The following is a 24,307-nucleotide window of genomic DNA, read 5'->3' as shown; positions in this document are numbered from 1 at the left end:
AAATATTCCACATAATTCGGTTCATCAAAGTAATATATACTCGAAATATGTGAAAGAAATGTGAGGATGAAAGTCCTGTGGAACTGAGATTTCATGGGGATTTGACACATGGTTCTGTATTCTAATAAAGTCTACCCTAGGGTTTAGCTATTAATCTGAATCCTTCAGTCTATATTCACTTCCTCACTGATTACATACTTGCTATCTCAAAAATTCAATTCTCAGTACGCAATGTACTTATCTCTCTATAAGTTGGCTATGAAAAATTGCAATCATGCCTCCCTTTATCTTTATAGTCCAGAACAGGAAGTAATAAGAACCCATACCAAAAGGTTGATAACTTCTCTAAAAAGAACAGAGGAGCTTATATCAAGGGCTCTAGTAGAAAGAAAATGTTTTGAGAATGATGATGGCAACAAATGTACAAATGTGCTTGACACAATAGCTGTATATATGAATTGTGATGAGTTATACGCACCCCCACTAATTTTTTTTAAAAATAAAAAAGTAAATAAATAAAAATCAGGGGATTTCAAAAAAGAAAGAAAAAACCACCAGCTGCTGCAAAGATGAAAACTTAAGCTATCTGGTCCCGTAAAGAGTTAGCCTGGGAAACCAATAGGGAAAGATCTACCCTGTGCTATAGGGTCACTAGAATTGGCATCAATTTGATGGTAATGAGATAGCTTTTGAGATACCAAAGTTTCAATAATTACAGTTGCACTGTAGTGCACTCTGTCCCTTCAAGGAGATGAGCAAAAGTGTTAGAAAGGGAAACCGAATCCAGGTTAAAGATAAGGGAGAAGAAAACAGATGCCATCGCAAACTTCAAACTTTGAGACCCACAGCTACTAATTATACCTACGGCCCCCTAAACAGACATCCAAACACACAGTTATGTTACATGATGACAGAGTGCCTAATCTCTGAGGAATCACAATTACATTCACTATTGTTTGCTGATGTCAACAAGAGATTTTTAATGGTTTATTTTCTGCTTTGGCTATATAGAGTTCTCTATATATTCCAGACAATATGCCCTTATTAGAGATATGGTTCTCAAATGTCTTCTATAATTCTGTAGATTGCCTCTTCACCTTTCCCCCCAAAGAATACATTTTTTATTGAATGCACATGATAATGGATGATACACAAGTTCCGACTCCGTCTGTAATTTAATCTGCTACCATTATTCAATTGAGTGTGCCAAGAACCGGTTTTTAAAATAACCAAATAAATACTGTTCACTTGGTTGGGTGACCACTGTAATGGTGAATTCCAGGTTACACAACAGTAAATGTCAGTTCCACTACATTATTTCTGAGAACAATGACTCCCCTGCCTCTAAGCAGCCTAAGGTTGTATAGATGCATATTTCCAATCAAGCTGGCATGACCATGAAGTTATTCTACACATCACATCGTTGGGGCAGTTTATCAAGATGACTTAGCGTAGACAAACTTTACCCAGCATGCTAAAAAGAAAAGACTTTTATTCAGCAGCATGATCAGACTATTACATTTAGCATGAGTCCAAAGGGGGGAAAAAAAAGCTACATTACATACCTTTATTGGAACGCTCTACACTTTCCATGAAACAGAAACTAAAATAAACTGCTGTACAATTAGGCACAAACACAGTGCTCAAGTTCTTTTGTCCATACACATGAGTATTGTCTGAAACATGTCTTCTTTGTAGCAGCTAGGCCCTGCCACCACCTTGCTTGGCTGATTTCACAAATCTGTTGTAACGTGTAGCCTCCCCATCATTTCTCTGGCTCTCCTCTCCTGCTAAGCTTTGTTTCCTTTAAAATTTTCTGTCACTGCCAAAGCGACTGCTACTGCTTGAACCATAGGCACCTTGCTTTCGTGATCTGACAAAGTACTGACTTCCATCAACACAAGGGGGAGAGCTTCTGCCTCCAAAGTTTTTTTCCCTCATCAGTCCAAAATTGGAAGTGATTGTTGTAATTGCCAGAATCACTACAGCATCCACCACCTCCAAAATTCCTTCAATCATTACCAAGCCCATTATTACCTTTCCCACTGCTGCCATATCCACTACCACCACCACGGGTGCCCCCAAAGCCGCCACATCCACTGAAGTTTCTACCCTGACCAAAATTGTCATTCCCTCCAAAACCACCTCCGCAGTCACCACTGACATTTCCAGAACTGCATCATCTCCTTTGGTTGGAAGAGGCATTGGGCATTTCTTGCTTCGACAGGGCTTTCCTAATGTCATAGCTGTGGCCATTCACAGTGTGGTGTTTATGAATGACTTATCTACAGAGTCTTAGTCATGAAAAGTCACAAATTCAAAGTCCCTCTTCTTGTCATTGTCTCAAGCAGTCATGGTTTCAATTCAATTTTCTCATATTGCTCAAAATAATCTCATAGTGGGTGCTCTTCAATGTCTTCTTTGATTCCACCCACAAAGGTCTTTTTTCACAGTTATGTGAACACCTGGTCTTTGAGAGTCTTCTCACGAGACAGCCCACTTAATGAAGAACAACATCTTTTCCTGACCTTTTTTTTTTTTTGCATTTACTTTTCTTCTCATATTGAAGAAATCAGTCCCTAATTCAAATCATATAAGTTTGTACCTTTGTTTCCTTCGGAGCATTTCATGGTTTTAGCTCTTATATTTATGTCTTTGATACATTTTGAGTCAAATTGTGTGTATGATAAGAAGAAGGGGTCCAAATTCCTTGTTTTACATGTGGATATCTGGTCATATTATCACTGTTCGTTGAGAGACTCTTTCTGCCATTGATTAAATCATCTTGACAATCTTGTCAAAATTAATTGACCACAGAGACTTCTAAAATCTCGATTCTATTCCTTTGATGTATATGTTATCCTTAAATGAGCAACATCCCATGTTTCTGTTCTTGCTTTTTGTTGTGAGTTATTTGGGGTGTATGTTTCAGATCATTTTTGTATTCAACAATTAAAACTATTTATCAAACTTCCCAGTAATTTGTCCTGCCCCACCCTCTTTTCTCTTCCTCTTCTAGTACAATACTGCCTTCCCCTTTAAACCAATTTAAAAAATCATTTTATTGGGAGTTTGCACAGCTCTTATCACAATCCATACATACATACATCGTGTCAAGCACATATGCACATATGTTGCCATCATCATTTTCAAAACATTTTCTTTCTCCTTGAGCCCTTGGTATCACCTCCTCAATTTTTCTCACCTCCAACCTCCCTCTCTCTTGAACCCTAAATAATTTATCATTTTTTCATGTCTTACACTGACTGAGGTCTCCATTCACCCATTTTTATAAATCATTTTACTGGGGCCTCATACAACTCTTATCACAATCCATACATTATCCATTGAATGTCACGCACATTTGTACATTTGTTGCCCTCGTCATTCTCAAAACATTTGCTTTCTACTTAAGCCCTTGGTATCAGCTCTTCATTTATTCTCCTCCCTCCCATCTCCTGCCTCCCTCATGAGCCCTTGATAATTTATAAATTATTATTATTTTGTCATGTCTTAGACTGTCCGACGTCTCCTCCCTTCACCCACTTTTCTCTTGTCCATCTCCCAGGGAGGAAGTTATATGTAGATCCTTATAATCATTCCCTCCTTTCTACTCAACCTTTCCTCCACCCTCCAGTATCGCCACTATTAACCACTCTTCCTGAAGGGGTTATCTGTCCTGGATTATCTGTGTTTTCAGTCCCTATTTGTACCAGTGTACCTCCTCTGGTCTAGCCAGATTTGTAAGGTAGAATTGGGATCATGACAGTGGCGGGTAGGAAGCATTTAAGAATTAGAGGAACGGTGTATGTTTCATCGTTGCTACACTGCACCCTGACTGGCTGTCTCCTCACCACAACCCTTCTGTAAGGGGATGTCCCATTACCTACAGGTGGACTTTGGGTACCCAATCTGCACTCCCCCTCATTGTCAATGATACGATTTTTTGTTCTTTGATGCCTGATACCTGATCCCTTCAACACCTCGTGGTCCACCCCCTGGGAGGGCATTATATGTAGGTCATTGTGATCTGTTTGCCCTTTCTCCTCCCGCCTTCCCCTGCCCCTCTTCATATTTCTATTCTCATTATTGGTCCTGAGGGGTTTATCTGTCCTGGATTCCCTGTGTTGTGAACTCTTATCTGTACCCGTGTACATACTCTGGTATAGCTAGATGTGAAAGGTAGAATTGAGGGCATGATAGGAGAGGAGGAGGAAGCATTAAAGAGTTAAGGGCGTGTGGAAAGGGAGAACCAATCTTGGAGATCTATGTGTAACCTCCTCTCTGGGAGATGGGCAATGGGGAGGCGGGTGAGGGGAGACGCCAGGGAGTGTAAGATAAGATATAATAATTATTTATAAACTATCAAGGGACCAGGGGTGGCATCGGGGAGGGAGGGGATGGGGGAGAAAAAAGGGAAACCGAGCTGATTCCAGGAACCCAAGTGGAAGGTGAATTATGAGAGTGACGAGTGCAACAAATGTATAAGGGTGCTTTGCTCAATTGATGTATGTACAGACTGTGATAAGAGCCTTATGAGCCCCAATAAAAAGATTTTAAAAAAGATATATAAATGTGTTATATGTGTAGACATATTCTATACATATAAAAAAAGAGTTACAGGAAAGTTATATGTTTCATCAGTGTTATACTGCACACTGACTGGCTCATTTCTTCCTGGTGACCCTTCTGTAACAGAATGTCCAATTGTCTACAGATGGGCTTTCGGTAGCCACTCTGCACTCCTCCTCATTTACACTGAAATTTTTTGTTCTGGGTCTTTGATACCTGATAACTGATTCCCATCGACACCTCATGATCACACAGGCTGGTGTGCTTCTTCCTTGTGGATTTTGTTGCTTCTCAGCTAGATGGCCACTTGTTTATCTTCAAGCCTTTAAGACCCCAGATGCTATATCTTTGGATAACCGGGCACCACCAGCTTTCTTCACCACATTTTCTTCTGCACCCATTTTGTCCTCAATGATTGTGTCAGAGCACATGGAATGCCAGGTTATTAGAACAAAGTAATCTTGTGTTGAAGGAGTATTTGAATAGAGGTCCATTATCTGTCTGCTACCTTAATACTTAACAAATAAATATCTGTACATATATCTATTTCCCTATCATTATAGATAAATATATTTACATGTATACATACCTGTATGCAGACATATATAAATGTCATTTGCCTTCTAGTTTTTTTCTCTATTTCTTTTTACTTCCCTCTTGTCCCACTAACCTGTTTGGCTTTCATTCAGATTTTAGTAATTTGTCTTGGCTACATTCCCTTAATCTAACCCGGGGGTGTCAAACTCAATTCAAATGCGGGCCATTTAGTGTAACAGGCAAGAGTCATGAAGGCCACATCACATTTATGAATTTTATTAAATGTATAGCCCCCAATAAAGTGCTTAAAATAATTTTATATTTTGAAGTGAGGATTCAGGAATATGGATAGGATAATCAAAACACTATATAATTGCTTTTATTTACACATTTATTTTACTTAATGTATTTATAAAACTAAAATTATTCTTTTTTACCCGAAACTTGCCAGTGCTTTCCTCCTACTAGTTTTCACTTACTTCTTAGGTTGTGACCGGAAAATATAACAAATTAACTAATAAAAAACACAAAATGTTGGACAGCTGACAAACACGATGCACAATTGTAATTACTTCCCTTAAAGTTTAACTAGTGCTGCCACTAGGTATGATTCATAACAGCACAACCCAGGGTGCTCTTTTTAACCTTTTCGCTATTGGAATCTGTTTACATTACGTGACACTTAACATGGGAGACATATCACTTCCATGCGTCGCTGCCGGAACTGAGTCAGCGCATTTATACACATCCACAGACCCCCAGGATAGGCACTGGGCCACGTGTATACTTGTCTTCAGTAGTTAAAGGGTTAACGAGGGAATATTGTGTGTAAGGTATTGCCTCAATCTCCCCTAAGCGCTATTTTCTTCATAACAATTTTTTCTATTTTCACTTTATTTCAGAGCATCTCAGGCCTCAAAAAGCTACCTTGGGGGCTGCCAGTTTGACACTCCTGATCTTACCTAACCAGACATCTCAAATCCTCTTCACTATCAATTTTAGATCACTTGTTCCCTTGTCCCGCGGTTGGTTGACACTCCCCTTCCTTATCCCTGCCTTCCCCTCCCCAGTGTCCTCCCCAACCATAGGTCCCATTGTTTTTCTCCTCTGGATTGTTTATCCTGCCTATTTATCTAGATCAGCCTTTCTCAACCCATGGGTTGTGACCCCTTTGGGGGGTCAAATGACCGTTTCACAGGGGTCGCCTGATTCATAACAGTAGCAAAATTACAGTTACGAATTAGCAATGAAAATAGTTTTATGGTTGGTGATCACCACAACATGAGGAACTGTATTAAAGGCTCACAGCATTAGGAAAGTTGAGAACCACTGCTCTAGACAGACATGCAGAGACAATAATAAGCACAAAACCAAGATAGAACAATACAAAACAATAAAAGAAAACAAACAAACAAAACCAACAACAACAAATAAAAGCAACACCATGAAAAGAAAAGCCTATAAATAGTTCCAGATCTGTTTGTTGACCTTTAGGAGTCTTTTCCTCTGGAGTCTGATGGGATGCCACACCCGGGCCCCTACATTTATTTTTGGTACTCCCTGGGGACTTCTTTGCTTTGCTTCCCTTGCTGCTTGGTTGCCCCTTCACCCAAATTAACACCTGTATACTCTCTAGCCTATAATTTATGTTTCCCTTCCTTTCACCCGCTAAACCTGGTAACCATCCAAGTCTGTTTCTTTTGGTATGAAAATTTTTGTCTTGAATTTTTTTCTTTTTTAACAGTGCTCTCATTCAATATTTCTCCTTTTGTGATTGACTAATTTCACTTAGCATAATTTTCTCCAAAATTCTCTGTGCCGGGAATCCAGGGTGGATGCTTCCTTCAGGACCAAGGGTGTGAGGGGCGATGCTGGCAGAGTGGAGGGTGAGTGGGTTGGAAAGGGGGAACTGATTACAAGGATCCACATGTGACCTCTTCCCTGGGAGAGGGACGGCAGAGAAGGGGCGGAAGGGAGACTCCGGATAGGGCAAGATATGACAAAATAACGATGTATAAATTACCAAGGGTACATGAGGGAGGGGGGAGCGGGGAGGGAGTAGGGAAAAAAAGAGGACCTGATGCAAAGGGCTTACGTGGAGAGCAAATGCTTTGAGAATGATTGGGGCAGGGGATGTATGGATGTGCTTTATACAATTGACGTATGTATATGTATGAACTGGGATAAGAGTTGTATGAGCCCCTAATAAATTGTTTTAAAAAAATTCTCTGTGCCATGACGTGTAACACACCATTTTGATTGCTGTAAATTTATAATACTATTAGGAATTAGGGAATGTGAGACTTGTAACTTTTTTTGTTTTTAATATTCTTTTAGATATTTTTGGTCCCTTGAAATTATACATGAATGAACATTCCTCTAGTTCTTTAATGCTTCCTTCCCGTGCCCCCCCTACTATCATGACCCCAGTTATACCTTAAAAATCTGATTAGACCAGAGCTTGTACACTGGTACAGAGAAGAGCTCTCAACACACGGAATCCAGGACAGATAAACCCGTCAGAACCAATAATGAGAGTAGCGATAACCATGAGGGTAGGGGGACAGTGGGGAGAATGGAAGAACTGATCGCAATGATCCATGTACAACGGCCTCCTCCCTGCTTCAAGGGGACGAACAACAGAAATGTAGGTGAAGGGAGACAGCGGACAGTGTAAAAAACGAAAATAAAAATAATTTATAAATTATCAAGGCTTCAAGAGGGTAGGAGGGTGGGTGAGGAAGGGAAACAAAAGAGGCTCTGATATCAAGGGCTCAAGTAGAAAGAAAATGTTAGGGAAAGATATGACAAAATAACAATCTGTGGATTATCAAGGGCTCATGAGGGAGGGGGGAGCGGGGAGGGAGGGGAAAAAAAAGAGGACCTGATGCAGAGGGCTTAAGTGGAGAGCAAATGCTTTGAGAGTGATTAGGGCAAAGAATGTACGGATGTGCTTTATACAATTGATGTATGTATATGTGTGGATTGAGATAAGAGTTGTATTTGTATGAGCCCCTAATGAAATGTAAAAAAAGAAAAGAAAGAAAGAAAATGATTAGGGCAAAGAATGTACAGATGTGCTTTATACAATTGATGTATGTATATGCATGGATTGTGATAACAGTTGTATGAGCCCCTAATAAAATGTTTTTAAAAAATGATGATGGCAACATATTTACAAATGTGCTTGATACAATTGATGTATGGATTGTGATAACAGCTGTATGAGTCCCAAATAAAATGATTTTTAAAAAAGAAAAGAAATTCCACATAAACTTGAGGATTGTTTTTTTTCCATTTTGAGGTTTTCCAAAAAGTCACCATTGAGATATTCACAGAGATTGAATTGAATCTCTAGATCTCTTTGTATAGTAATGTCATCTTAACCGTGACAAGTTACATATTCCAATCCAATAACACAGTATTTTATTATTTTAAGAAGCTTTAATTCCTTTCAACAAAGTTTTGTAGTGCTCGTTGTACAAGCATTGTACCTCCTGGTTAAGTTTGTGCCTATTTCATTTTTTGAAGTTATTTTAGATTGACTTGTTTCCATAATTTTCTTTCCAGATTATTTGCTGCTGATGTAAAACTGCTTTTTTATTCTATCTTGAATCCCTTAACTTTGCTGAAGTGATCTATTAATGATAGATTGTGTGTATGTTGTCTGCAAATAATTATAATTTTATTAAAGGTAAATTACCTTTCCAATCTGGATGCTTTTATGTATTTATTTTTACTGATTGCCCTTGGCTACAAATTCTGGTAAACAGAAATAGTAAAACAGACATCCTTTTCTTGTTTCTAATTTTGGGAAGAAAATTTCAGACTCTTCCCATAAAATATATGTTTTGCTGTTGTTAGGGACTATCAAGTTAGAATGAAACACTTCCCATTACTGTACCATCTTCACAATAATTACTGTTTGAGTTCACTGTTACAGCCATCTCATTCAGTGTGTTCCTTTTACTCAGACCAAGCATGAGTTTACCAAACATAATGTCCTTCTCCAAGGACTGTGCCCTCCTCATAGTATTTGCTAGATGAAATATTGACATTCTCGCTTCTAAGGAGCTTTATTGTGATACTGCTGCCAAGTCACCCAAGATAGATTTGTTTGTTCTTCTGACAATCCAAAGTACATTCAATATCCCTCACCAGCACAGTAATTAAAAATGCATCAGTTCTTCTTTAGTCTTCCTTATTATCCAGCTTTTGCATGTACATGTTTTACTTGTTGTTGTCACTAAGTGCCATTGAATCAGTTCTGACCCATAGCAACCTTATGCACAACAAACCGAAACATTGCATGGTCCTGTGTCATCCTCACAATTGCTCTTATGCCTAAGCTCATAGTTGCAGCCACACTGCCAATCCATCTTCCTCTTTTTCACTGCCTCTCCCCTTTACCAAGCATGGTGTCCTTCCCCAGGAAATGATCTCTCCTGACAATATGTCCAAATATAGAAGATAAAGTCTTACCATCATTGCCTCTAAGAAGCACTCTTCCCATATTTATTTCAATACAGATTTGTTCGTCCTTTTAGCAGTCCATAGTAGTTTAACATTATTCACCTACACCACAATTCAAATACATTCATTATTCTTTATTCTTACTTATTCAATGTTTAACTTTTACAAGCATATGAAGCAACTGAAAATACTATGTCTTGGGTCAGGTTCAATTTAGTGCTCAAAGTAATATCATTGATTTTCAATACTCTAAAGAGGTCTTGCGCAGCAAATTGGCCTAATGCAACTGATCTTTTGATCTACTGACTGGTGCTTCCATGAGCATTGATTGAGGATCCAAGCAAAATGAAATTATTGCGGATTCCAGTCTTTTCTCCATTTAGCATGATGTTACTTACTGGTCCAGTTGTGAGGACTTTTATTTTTCTTTACATTGAGTTGTAATCCATATTGAAGGCTGAAATCCTTGATCTTCATGAGCAAGTGCTTCAAGCCCTTCTCATTTCACAAACAAGGTTTTGTCATCTGCATATTGCAGTTTGTCAATAAACCTAACTTAAATATCAGTGCCATGTTTTTCTTCATATAGTCCACCTTCTTTGATGATTTACTCAGCATACAGTCTGAATAAGTATGGTGAGAGGATACAACCCTGACACACATCTTCCCTGATTTTAACCCATGCCATGTGCCCTCGTACATTTCACACAACTTCAGGACAAGTTCTGCAGGAGCACCAGGAAGTGTTTGGGGATTCTCATTCATCTCAAGACTGTCTATAGTTTGTTAGGATCCACAGAGTTGAATGACTTGGCATAGTCAATAAAACATACGTAAACATGTTCCTAGTAGTCTCTGCTTTAAACCAAGATCCATCTGACATCAGTAATGATATCCCTCATTCCACATCCTCTTCTGAATCCAGTCTGAATCTCTGGAAGCTCCCTGTAAATGTAGAGGTGCAACCATTGCTGGACGATTTCAGGAAATTTTTACTGGCATGTAATATCAATGATATTATTCTAGTTTGAGCATTCTGTTCGGTTGTTTTTCTTTGGAATAGGCATAAATATAGATTTCTTTCAGTCAGTTGACTTAGAGGCTAGAATTTCCCCTGCATCACAAAAGGCACTGTGTCTAGAGGGGTGAGATAGTTAAGATTTATTGTGCCATCCTGTCTGATGAACACACGTGGGATTAGCTGAAGGGCAGAGAGATAAATGGCTCAGTGAACCTCGCCTTTCAAATTCTCCCGTCTCTTGCTTTGTGATGGTTGGACCAGGATGAAGCAAGGCTCACTTCCTGCAACACACCCCTGAGGAGAAACTACATGGACCTACCCTGATGCAGCCCTGGGTGCTGGAGAAGCCGTGTGGAGACCCCTGCCAGCACTGAGATGTTTACACATACACTCATTCGGCTTTCCTTGCACAGTCGGCATCATTGCATCTGTTTTGTGAGAGAGAGAGGAGGACTTTGTAGACTGGTGTCGGACATATGGGCTTGGATAGCACTGGGTTGGGATGTTTTCTTAATGTTCACTTACCCTTTATATGCAACTTTCTCTTACATACCTATGAGTTTCTGTGGATTTGTTTCCCTCATTTACCCAGACTAACACAAGGGGCAATATTAAGAAACTGACTACATCTCATTGGTTCAAATCTATCTCTAATATCTTCTACATCTCTAAACCTGGGCTTGTCCTTTCACACTATGGCTTCATAGAGAATAGTAATATAGTGATTATTGCTAAGTGAGAAGTTACTCACGACTCCTCCTTTCTTATTTATATTGTTTACATTTCTAAGTGAGAGAAATATTTTTTACCTTAAAATTATATCTGTGCCATTTTTACTGAGTCAACAACTATGATCAGCCTTCTTCCTGGATAAGAACCCAGGAACTCTCATGGTGCAGTGATTATGTGTTGGGCTGCTACCTGCAAGGTAAGCAGTTCAAAACCACCAAGGACTCTTGAGGAGAACAAGGAGGCTTTGTACTACTGGAAAGAGTTACAGACTCACAAATCCACCAGGGACTTTCTACACTGTCTATAGGGTGGTTATGAGTAGGCATTGATATGGTGACAGTGAATGAGTGCATGATGAATACAAATCAGCATGAATCTGACCCCCCATATTGTGAAGAGTTTTCACATTGCCATTATACCACTTAGCTATCATGTCTGAAATGAATAGGATTTTCTCATCTTTTCACTAAGACTCTATCGATCTGGGAAAATCTCATCCATACAACATCCCAGAGTTCTGAACTACCAGCCATAGATTTGGGCTTTTCTCACTGCTCTTTCAAGATGCCAGCCACAAGCTCATGTGACAACTCCCCTGAGCACCTTCCCTTTTACTCCCCCTTCTCCTTTGGGTGTGCTAATCTGTGAGAATGACTTACAGACTCTATTAAGAGTGCATTTTAGTTACAATTATAGGTTTATTATAGCAAAGGAAACAAATTAGGATCATCATAAGAAAGAAATATACGGGTGAGGTCTGAAGGTGAGGGTTTAATGTGGTTTCCATATCCTAAAGAAGGCACATCATGCTGTGTAAAAGGAAGTGACATGAGCCGGTAACTGACCTTCTCTGGCTTCACAAGTGGAGAGAAAAAATCCCTACTATTAACATTGGCTGATGAAGGCTGGTTTCTATGAAATTGAAGCTAGACATGGTCCGCCTTCCAAACTTCCTACTAATTGTGACACCAAGTGTCCTTCTCACAGAACTATCTACTTCTTGACTGAGTTCAATAAATCAATCCAATGATCACACAGAACTCAGACAATACTCACAATTATGGGTTTTATTAAGGAAGTTAATAGTTTATAAATATTCAAGAGGTAATTATTTGAACAAGACATCTTCTTCTGTACCCATAACAGGTCTATTTCTGGTCTTTGGGAACTTAGCCATATGACTCTTTAGCATCTACCCTGCTTGTTCAAAATGCTACAAAGCTCTGTTAGGGCTAACAATAAGTGCCCAAAAGGTAATTTTCCAAAAGCCTTAGTCCAAAGGCACTAAGCTCTGACTCCATGGGTCAATAAACCTAGTGCCTCCAATTAAGTGTCTGGAGGCACTCCATTTCAAAAGTCAGCTTCCTGTCCAGAGGAGCTCAGCTTTACTTGCACTCTGTGCTGGAAATTACATTGCTCAGTCTCATGCTCTGAATCTTATTTCTGCTGTAGCCATTCTTCTGTCACTCTGCTGTAGTCACAGGTGTATACAGGATTAAGGAGGTTCAGTGTGCAGATACCTTGAGATTTGAAGACCACACGCACCCCTGGTTCTCTTTTGCTGCTAGTGTGATACTCCCTTCCCATATCATAGATGGCTCATTTTATACCCCTCAGGATGTCATGCACACATAACCCCTTTTTTTACAATCACTCACAACTGAATCCTAACAATATTCGTAGCTTTCACCACTTTCTCTTACCAAGGCCCATCATGAAAAAGTGTTTGGTGGAAGTATAACAAAGATTATTATTAAAAGAATCATATTAAATAGTTCACTGCGCTTGTACCTTTACCTACCAAGAAGCAGAGACTTAGAGTTCTATGTTTTTATTGGATACTATTGCATAATAGCTGTTATGCCTTCTAAGCCTTGTTAATATTGGCCTCCAAGATGAGTATTTTCTGGACTGATCAGCCCCTATTCTTTAGCACAAATCCTCAGATGTGGCCTGCAGGGTTCAGATAAAGGCACCTCAATCACTCCAGGAATATTTCATAGGAATCAAAGAGAAAAAACAAACACTTATCTGCGGGGATTAGACCAGCTATCCCGCATCAAGCTGGGTCCGAAATGAGGCGTGCGGATGAAAGGAAAATAAAGAGATATATACAAAGTATGGGATCGGGAGGACTGAAGCTTGGCTTTTATATTTTTTTTACTCAAGGGAATTGGTTACAAGACAAACATCAAAGAACTTAAACATTCCTAAACTCTTATCTATGCAAATGTTACTTAACTAGTCACAGTTTCTTAACCTTTTAATAATAAAAGCACTAGGTTCAAAGACAATCACGGATATGCAAGATTAAAGAGAGCCTCAAAGAGATCGTAAATAACTGAGTTATCCCTCAATGCTTTTAGCAGCAAAGTCACAAACAACAGTCATTTTGCAAAGCTTTTGTCTGCAGAGACACAGAGGCACCAGGAATTAGCCATCTGTCAGTAAACACCTTGATCAGGCGGATGCTTCCTACACTTATGCAGAACCCTGATAGTAGAATGGTTAAAAGTTGCTTACTAATTTCAAAGAAGAACTAAGAACTAAATAGATCTCCATTAAACAATTAATTTAGGGTTTCCCAAGTCATGGCTTATATTTCCTAAATAACCAACTACAGAGAAGCAATCTATGTGCCTGTTTCTTAATATTGTTCTTATTTTGTTACTATTAGATATGCTTAGTAGACAATCTTTTAGAATAATACTAAAGGAATAAACAGATGGAAAATGGAAAGAATACTCAGAGTCCTGTGACAAAAAAGAACTGGTTGACACTAAGCCATTTCAAGAGATAGTAAATTTTCAAGATACAATTGTGTTAGAAGGTCAAACTGCACAGAAGGCTCCAGGAATTGACAGAATACAAATGGAAATGTTTTAGCAAGCTGGCGAAGCATTGGAAGCACTCACTCATCTATGCCAAGGGTTTTGGAAGAGAGCTACTTGGCCAAACCACAGAAAGAGAGTCACATTTGTACCCATTCCAAAGAAAGGTGATTCCATAGAATTAGGATATATCCAACATTATCATTTAAATTTTGCTGAAGATTATTCATCAGTGTTTGTAGCAGTACATTGATAGGGAGCTTCCAGAAAGTCAAGTCCATTCAGAAGAAGATGTGGAACAAGGGATATCATTGCTGACATCACTAGTGTCTTGGCTCCAAGCAGAGAATGACAGAAATATGTTTACATGTGTTTTGTTGACCATGCAAAGGAATCTGACTGGGTGGACCATAACAAACTATGGATTACCTGGAGAAGAATGGGAAATCCAGAACCTTTATTTTTGCTCTTGCGGAACCTGTACAAGGACCAAGGAGCAAGCATGCAAGTAAAACAAGGGAATAATGCATGGTTTAAAATCAGGAAAGATGTGTGTACTCTTTAACCATACATATTCAATCTGTATGTTGAGCAAATTATCTGAGCAGCTGGACTATATGAAGAAAAACATGCCATTGTTATTTAAGGAAGCCTTATTGATGATCTGAGGTATGCAGATGGCACAAACTGGCTTGCTGAAATCAAGGAGGACTTGAAGGACTAGCTGATGAAGATAAAGAACTGCAGCCTACAGCAAGAATTGCAACTCAATGCAAAGAAAACAAAACTTCCCATAAGTGGACCAATAGGTAATATTGGTCCTAAATGCTAAATGGAGAAAAGATTGTAGTAGTCAAGGATTTCATCTTCCTAGGATATGCAGGCAATGCTTATAGAAGAAACAGATTGGAAAGCAGTGTGCAAATCTGCTGCCCAAGACCTCTTTCAAATGTTGAAAAGCTAAGATGTCACTTTGAGGTTTAGGGTGCAACTGATTCAAGTTGTGCTATTTCCAATGGCCTCTTATGCATGTTAAAGTTGGACAGTACTTAGAATAATTGATATATTTTAATGATAGTGCTAGTGAAGGATATTGAAAGTACCATGGACCTGATGCTCACCTTCCTGATAGAATCGCTAAAGACAAAGCAGGTGCATAAGCAAATGTGGTGAAGAAAGCTGGTGGTTCCCAGCTATCAAAAGATATAGCATCTTGGATCTTAAAGACTTGAAGTTAAACAAGCGGCCATCTAGTTTAGAAGCAACAAAGCCCACATGGAAGAAACATACCAGCCTATGTGATCACGAGGTGTTGAAGGGATCAGATATCAGGCATCAATAAAAAAACCAAAAAAATCATATCATTGTGAATGAGGAGGAGTGCAGGGTGGGGACCCAAAGATCATCTGCAGGCAACTGGACATCCCCTTACAGAAGGGTCGTGGGGAAGAGATGAGCCAGTCAGGCTGCGATGTAGCAACGATGAAACATACAATTTTCCTCTAATTCCTAAACCCCCCCCCCAATATCATGATCCAAATTCTACCTTACAAATCTGACTAGACTAGAGGATGTACACTGGTACAGATAGGAACTGGAAACAGAGAATCCAGGACAGATGATCCCTTCAGGACCAGTGGAGAGAGTGGCAATCCTGGGAGGGTGGAGGGAGTGTGAGGTGGAAAGAGGGAACTGATTACACATATCTACATATAACATCCTCCCTTGGGGACAGACAACAGAAAAGTGGGTGAAGGGAGATGTCGGACAGTGTAAGATATGATAAAATAATGATTTATAAATTATCAAGAGTTCATGAGGGAGTGAGGAGAGGGGAGGGAGGGGGGAAATGAGGAGCTGATGCCAGGGGCTTAAGTGGAGAGCAAATATTTTGAGAATTATGAGAACAACGAATGTATAAGTGTGCTTTATACAATCGATGTATGTATGGATTGTGATAAGAGTTGTATGATACGCCAATAAAATGATTTAAAAATGGAAAACAGTAAAACAAAAGAAAGTACCATGGATCATGAGCATTATAAACAAACAAGTCTGGGAAGAAGTATGGCTAGAATGTTTCTTAGAAGCGAGGATAGTGTGACTTTGTCTCACGTCTTTTGGCTAGGTTATCAGAAGAGCTCAGTCCCTGGAGAAGGACATTGTGGTTGGTAATATAGAAGGATGGTGAAAAAAGAGGAAGACCTTCAAGGAAATATGGCTGAAAGAATGGGCTCAAACATAATAATTATGAGGATGGCGCAGTGCCAGGCAGTATTTTGTTCTGTTGTGCATAGGGTCACTATGAGCTGGAACTGATATGATGGCACTTAACAACAACCTAGAGTAATAATAAAATGGATTTTAAAAGGCATTAGTAATGCTTCCAAATATCAGGATTGTAAATTAGCTTCACAATGAAGAATTTTCCTAAAACATAAAAGATTTCCAATAATGGTTTGGAAGTGTGCACAAGTGATCCTGAGGTGATACCTTGCGTATGAAGCCCTGGGTTAAGGTAGCACATTTCAAGAACCCCATGAGTAGCACATTTCCCCAAGGAAGGAAGATTAGTTCTCTACACCAATGAAGCTAAGGAATGAGAGGTACACAGGGTCTCTGAGCTAACAAAGTGCCTAAGTTGGGAAACTTGTTTTAAAGAATGAAAGAAGGGGGATGTCTGAGGAAGGAAACAAAACCTACCTTTTGCATGCCTCAGAAACATTAATGGGATACAGCAGAAAAGCATTTACCTTCCTTGACATAGCTGTCACTTGAATAAACTGAGAAAGGATAACATAATTTAAATCACTTAACCTTTTCCAAACTAAACTAAATTTAAATATTTGTCAGGAATAGAAATTTGTTTTAATTATAACTATTTCTTACGTCTTGACGTTATGAGGAAGGGGTTATGTATTATGTATTTTGTGTGCACATGATTTAAAATGCCATTACTGTCGCCAAAAAACAAACTCATTTCTGAATCAATTATGACTTATAGAGATCCTATAGGACATGGTAGAACTGTCCCTGTGAGTTTCTGAGTCTGCAACTCTTTATGGGAGTAAAAAGCCCTGTCTTTATCAAAGCTGACTGGTGATTTCAAATCGTCGACCTTGTGGTTAGCAACCCACCACATAGCCATTATGCCACCAAGCTCCTATCTTCCAAAGTAGGAGTAAAAATTAATTAATTGACAGGCAAACAGTTGATTAGTATAATTTAAACTAATGAAATACAGTTACAAATGATCTTTTATAATTTTTCTCAGACATCCCCACAAATCAAGCTTCTGTGTGTAAACTTAGTGAAGATCTCTATACGTAAAAAGTGTACCTGTTTGCGTTTCTTCTTAATAATTACCACAAAAATAAAAAAATATTAACTAGTTTTGTGTCTGTATGTATACATGTACATGTGCATATATATGTATGTAAAGGTGATATATATACATCCACAAATATTATTTTAATCTAAGGTGATTAATAATAAAGGAAATAGTGACTAGTCAGGATAATTATACCAGCACAGAATCCTGACTAAATATCAGCCTGTGTGTGTGTGGGTCTGGGTGGATGGTTGGGTGGGTGTGATAGAGCGATACATACAGAGAGAATATATGTGTGAACACATACATTAATTTACCCATACTTCCAGAATTCCTTGAAGAATTTTCAGCATTCATGGAACATGATGGCTTCGTTTGAAACACCAAAGGGCATAATCTATTTTGAAGGAAAAGGATTCTGTGTATCAAGGTGCCTAACCAATTGAACCCTCAGTTCCTTTAACTGTAGAAAGTAGGTCAGATCAAGAAGCACACATGACAATTACTGCTAATATTTACTACTCACTGCCTTCGAGTTAATTTTGACAGATGGTGACCCTCTAGGACAGAGTAGAGCTTCCCCTGTGGGAGTTCAAGATTTTACCTCTCTTTATTGGAGTAGAAAGCTAAGTTTTTCTCCCATGCAGTGGCTGGTGCATTTGAACTGCTGACTTTGTGGTTAGCAACCCAATGCATAACCACCATACTACCAGGGTTCTTCATAAAAGAATTAAGACAGACAAAATATGCAATTACAGAAGTAAAAGGGCAGACATTCAGTAAAGGTAAGTAATATTAATACAATAGAGTCTCACAGATCCGTGATTTTTTTCATCCCTCCATGGACCAATGGACATTTAGTAAAGAAGACTAAAACTCGGTGCAGTCTATTGTGTTCCTACAGGGCAGAATTCTTTAATGACGGCATTGTGACTGCTCCAGGAGTCCACAGCCATGTGGACAGCACTGTGCTCATTCCCTCACTCCTTCATATCATTCCACAGTGGTGCTTTCCTCTCTGAAAAATGGTTACAGGAGAAGATTAAGTGTGTTGATCTGGGTAGACCAGAGAAACAAATCCATAGAAACTCATATGTATATAAGAAAAAGGTTTATACACAAGAGTAGTTGAATATTGAGAAAACATCCCAGCCCAGCCCAGATCAAGTTCATAAGTCCTATATTAGCCCATATGTCCGATATCAATCTATAAAGTCCTTTTTAGACTCACAAAACACATGCACTGATGCTGAGTGCAGGATTATCACAAGCCAGTGGGTAGAAAGTCTTTGGATCCAGTGGCGTGGTAAGCATCTCAGCACTGGCAGGGTTCTCTTTGTGGCTTCTCTGGCTTCAGAGGTCTGGTTGCATCAAGATAGGCCCACGTGGCTACTCCAGCTCAGGGCACTAGCTTGGTTCCATGTGTCTTGTCAGCTGCAGTGTCTCCCAGGGAGTGAGCAGAAAGAGAGGTGTCTTCCGCCTCCAAGGAGTAAATACAGGATTTCCCAGAGTTTTCAGGAGAAGGCCATACCCACACAAAGGTTTCATTGGCTATGACCCTATTGACAGACTAGACTCCACCCCTTTACTCTTAGACCTCTCAAGTCCCAAATTGACACCAGATTATTTAGCTACCACAATAACTGACCAACCTAAGTTATTCTCTACTGAAGTGTCTGCACAGGGTCTTCAAACAATCCAAGATTTTCATCCCTTCTTCCTTTGCAAAACCCTGAGCACTGAAAGACACATCCTTCTCCAAATTAACCTAGTGTATAAAAAATGAGGAATTAAATTTTTCTAAACAGTTTTGTGGGCATATAGTTTACATTATCATAAAATTCAATAGCTCAATCCTATCAAGAAGAGCTGTACACTCATTATCAAAATCAATTTTAGAACATTTTATTCTTTCTTGTTATTAGCTCCCCATTTCCTCCCAACTTCGCTTGCCATATCCCCAAGAACCACTAATCCAGTTACTCTTTATAGACTTACCTAGTCTGTATTCTGTATACAGAAAAACATCCAAGAAAAAACTAACAATAATAACCAAGTAAAGCAGAGAAAATGCCCAATAGAAATGAAAAAATATTAAAAACTAGAAGAAATTTGAAATGCATCAAAGGGGAGATGAAATGACTAGGTGTTAAATTTTAACCTAACTGCATCTGAATAATTCACTTTCCAGTGCACGCTGCATGATAGCAAGGCTACCCACATCCCTGATCTATGGTCGTGGTGCATTTACTGGAGTCTCGATCCTTGTAATTTCCCCTAATCTTTTCTTTTTTTAAATATTTACTGAAACAACTTTTAAATGGGTCAAAAGGAAGATCAAATGGTAAGATATTACAATTTGACCAAATTAAATATGCCACAATTCACTTACAATGTTTTCTGTCTGATAATAAGGCTATTCACATCCCTCAACTATGATCAGAGGGAATTCACCTGAGTTTTAATCCATGTGTGGACCCTGCAAATGGATTTTGGGTTCCACTATCATCCATAAACTTCTGCAAACCAGGTGTTCACAATTTAAGCTCTGATACCATTCCCTTTGTGAAGTTCTTTCCTAGGCTGTCACCCACGGGTGAACTAGCAAGCTCCAAACCCATGTGGCTTGTTAGTATCCAGAGATAAGCCTCAGTCATGCACACATCAGCGGAGAGGTAAGCCACAGTGTTTATAAAGCATAGAGTCATTTCAAAAGAAATGAGCAGATAAGACATATTTCACTCTGGGATCCAAGTGGGTCCTGTACCCCTTAAAAGATGTCTAGGGGACATCTTTTTGTATTTACATGGCACATTCAAATGAGAGGGGGCTGCCCCCATGCAGTTGGTCAAGTAACTGTCTAACTTCTCAGCTCATCCTTGCTTCTCATACATCAATTTTATCTGGGTCAGCATGTCTCATGATCTCTAAGTATGGTCTTGCACCAGGGTACCTTAGGATGTTTCAGGATTATTTCAAATTGTGGTCCTGCGTTAAGATGTCTCAGAATGCTTCAGGGATTATCTCTGAGTAGTCATGCTTCAGAATTTTCACTTAGGCTGACTTCAAGGTTAAGGTGTTTTCTAAGCCAATTCTCACAAAGTCCTTTGTTCATAACTTGTTTCACAGGATCCTTTAGCAGTTAGGGCAGAGGCCCCTGTTCTGTCCTTGCCACGATCTTTTGGATTTGTTGTTGTTGTTGTTGTTAGGTGTCATGCAGGTCCATCGCCATGCTCATAATTCTAGAACGCACTATTGAAGCCACTGTGTCACTCCATCTCCTTTAAACCTTCCAGACTCTCGCTGCCCCTTTCTTTTACTAAGCATAATATTCTTCTCCAGGAATTGAAAATGAAGTCTCACCATTCTTGCCTGTAAGGAGCACTCTGGCCATACTTCTTTCAAAACAGATTTGTTTGTCCTTTTAGCAGTCCATGATACTTTCAGTATTCGTCTCCAGGACCACATTTCAAATGCATCCATTACAACTTTCACATGCATATAAGGCACTTAAAAATTCCATGGCTTGAGACAGGTGCACTTTAGTCCTCAAAATAGCATCCTTGCTTTTCAATGCTCTAAAGAGGTCTTGTGCCACAGATTTATCCGATGCAAACCATTTTTAGATCTCTTGACTGCTGTTTCGCTGAGCACTGATTGTGGATCCAAGCAAGACAAAATCTCTAACAAGTTCAAAATTTTATCTATTTATCACAAGATGATGTACTGGTCCAGTTGTGAGGATTTTGTTCTTCATTACATGGAGTTGTAATCCATATTGAGGACTGCAGTCCTTGGTCTTCATCAGCAAGTGCTTCATGTCCTCCTCACTTTCAGCAAGCAAGGTTGTGACATCTGTATACCGCAGGTTGTAAATAAGCCTTCCTCCAATCCTAAAACCACATTCTTCTTCATATTATCCAGCTTCTCTGATTATTTGCTCAGCATAGATTGAATAACTATGATAAGAAAATACAATGCTAACACACCTTTCCTGATTCTAAATTGTGCAGCATTCCCTTATTCTGTTCACACAATTCCCTTTGATTTATATACAAGTTCTATAGGAGCACAAGGAAGTGCTCGGGAATTCCCATTGTTCTCACAGTTATCTATAGCTTGTTATAATTCACACAGTCAAATGCCTTGACATAGTCAATAAAACACACGTAAACATCTTTCTGTTAGTCTGTGCTTACAGCCTAGATCCATCTGACATCAGCAATGATGCTCCTTGTCCCACATCCTCTTCTGAGTCTGACCTGAACTTCTAACAGCTCACTGTCAATGTACAGCTGCAACCACTGTTGGATGATTTCAGAAACATTTTATTTGCATGTGATATCAGTGATATTGTTCTGTATACAATTTGAGCATTTTGTTGAGTCACCTTTCTTTGGAATGAGTACAAATATGGACCTTTTCTGAAAAATTGGCAATGTAGTTAGCATAGAAGAATAAATAATTCTAGTACTTCATCAGCTTGTTGGAGCATATTTTACATCATATTATCGGATACTCTTACAATTCTCATAATATTCCATATATCACTTGTGTTAAGCATATTTGTACATATGTTGCCACCATCATTTTCTAAACATTTACTATCTACTTGAGTCCTTGGGAATGTAAGTTCTCTTTTAAAAAATCATTTCAATGGGGGTTTTTACAACTCTTATCACAATCCATACATCCATCCATTGTATCAAGCACATTTGTACATTTGTTGCCATGATCATTCTCAAAACATTTGTTTTCTACTTGAGCCCTGGGTATCATCTCCTCATTTTCCCCCTCCTTCCTCACCCCCCCAATGAAACCTTGATAATTTATTAATTATTATTATTTTCTCATGTCTTACACTGTCTGATGTCTCCCTTCCCCCACGTTTCTGTTGTCCGTCCCCCAGGGAGGAGGTTGTATGTAGATCCTTGTAATCCGTTTCCCTTCTCTACCCCATCTTCCCTCCACCCTCCCCATATCGACACTCTCACCACTGGTCTCACCACTGGGTTCATCTGTGTTTCCAGTTCCCATCTGTATCAGTGTACATCCTGTGGTCTAGCTGAATTTGTAAGGAAGAATTGAGATCATGATGTTGGGGGTAGGAAGCATTTAAGGACTAGAAGAAAGTTATATGTTTCATCGTTGCTACACTGCATCCTGATTGGCTCATTTCCTCCCTGGGACCCTTCTGTAAGGCAATGTCCAATTGACCAGAGATGGGTTTTGGGTCTCCAAACTGCACCCCCCCTTATTCACAATGATACGATTTTTTTTGTTTTTTGATGCCCGATACCTGATACCGTCGACACCTTGTGATCACCCAGACTGGTGTGCTTCTTCCATGTGGGCTTTGTTGTTTCTCAGCTAGATGACCACTTATTTATCTCCAAGCCTGTAAGTCCCCAGACGCTATATCTTTTAATAGCCAGGCACCATCAGCTTTCTTCACCACATTTGCCTATGCACCCACTTTATCCTCAGCTATTGTGTCAGGAAGGTAAGCATGATGGAATGGCAGTTTAATTGAACAAAGTATTCTTGCATTGAGGGAAGTGCTTGAGTGGACGTCCAATGTCCATCTGCTCCCTTAATACTAAACCTACATATATATGCGCTTAGATCTATTTCCCCATGTCATATATAAATATATTTACATGTGTACATGCATGTATTTAGACTTCTATAAGTGCCATTTGCCTCCTATTTCTTTCCTCTATTTCCTTTTGCTTTCCTCTTGTCACATTATCATGCTCAGACTTCATTTGGGTTTTAGTAATTCCTCACAGTTACATTGTCCTTGATCAAGCTCTCCCAGGCCTCTTACACCCTCCTTGCCACTAATTTTGGATCACTTGTTTTTCCCTTGTCCCTGGGTTGGTTAACACCACTTCCTTTCCCCAACCTCGCCCTCTCCCATGCCCTCCTGGAACTGTAGGTACCATTGTTTTCTCCTCCAGATTGTTTATCCCACCTAGCTCATTCAAACATTTTAATTGGTAATTCGTCGAGTCCTAGAAACTTTTAGTGCTGCTTGAACTTCTTTCTCAATATCATGAGTTCTTGCTCATATGCTACCTCCTGAAATGGTTGAATGACAAGCAATTATTTTTGGTAGAGTATTCTCTATCTATTCTTATCATCTTCTTTTGTTAATTCCTGCATCATTCAATATTTTACTTATAGAATCTTTCAATATTTCAACTCAAGGCTTGAAATTTTCCTTGAGTTATTTCAGTTTAAGATATGCTGAACATGTTCTTCCTCTTTTGTCTTCTAACTTTAGATTTTTGAAAATTTCATTATAATATTTTACTTTATATTCTTGAACTGCCCTTTGAAATTTTCTGCTCAGCTCTTGAACTTCATCATTTGCCTTAGTTACTCTGTGATTAAGAGTAAGTTTTCAAGTCTCTTCTGACATCCCCTTGGATCTTTCCTGGTATTTAGTTTGAAACCACCAGGGGCTCCTGGGGAGAAAGTCTGGACTTTCTACTCTAATGAACAGTTATAGTCTTAGCAACCAAGAATGGCGTACTATGAATCAGCACCGACTCAATGGCTGTGAGTTTGAGTGATCTTTGGACTTTACTATTCTCAGTTCTATTACACAGGCTGGTGGGATTCTTTCATGTGGACTTAGTTGATGCCTTGCTTAGATGGTTGCTTGCTTGAACATAAACCTTCAAGACTCCAGACTCTATTTCTATGGATTACTAGGCACCATCTAGTTTCTTTACTATACTTTTCCAAAGCACCCATATCTTCAGTTCTCTCTTCACGAAGACGAGTATTAAGCAGGGCCAT

At 39.2% G+C, this 24,307-nt stretch overlaps 1 pseudogene; it reads right to left on the bottom strand.

Annotated features, from left to right (window-relative positions):
* Window positions 1-1,806: 1,806 nt before the first annotated feature.
* On the bottom strand, window positions 1,807-24,307 carry LOC142433633 (heterogeneous nuclear ribonucleoprotein A1-like; annotated as a pseudogene).

This window comes from Tenrec ecaudatus, chromosome X (assembly GCF_050624435.1).
Source record: "Tenrec ecaudatus isolate mTenEca1 chromosome X, mTenEca1.hap1, whole genome shotgun sequence".
NCBI classification, from domain to species: Eukaryota; Metazoa; Chordata; class Mammalia; order Afrosoricida; family Tenrecidae; genus Tenrec; species Tenrec ecaudatus.
This window is presented reverse-complemented; position numbering and strand designations above follow the sequence as displayed.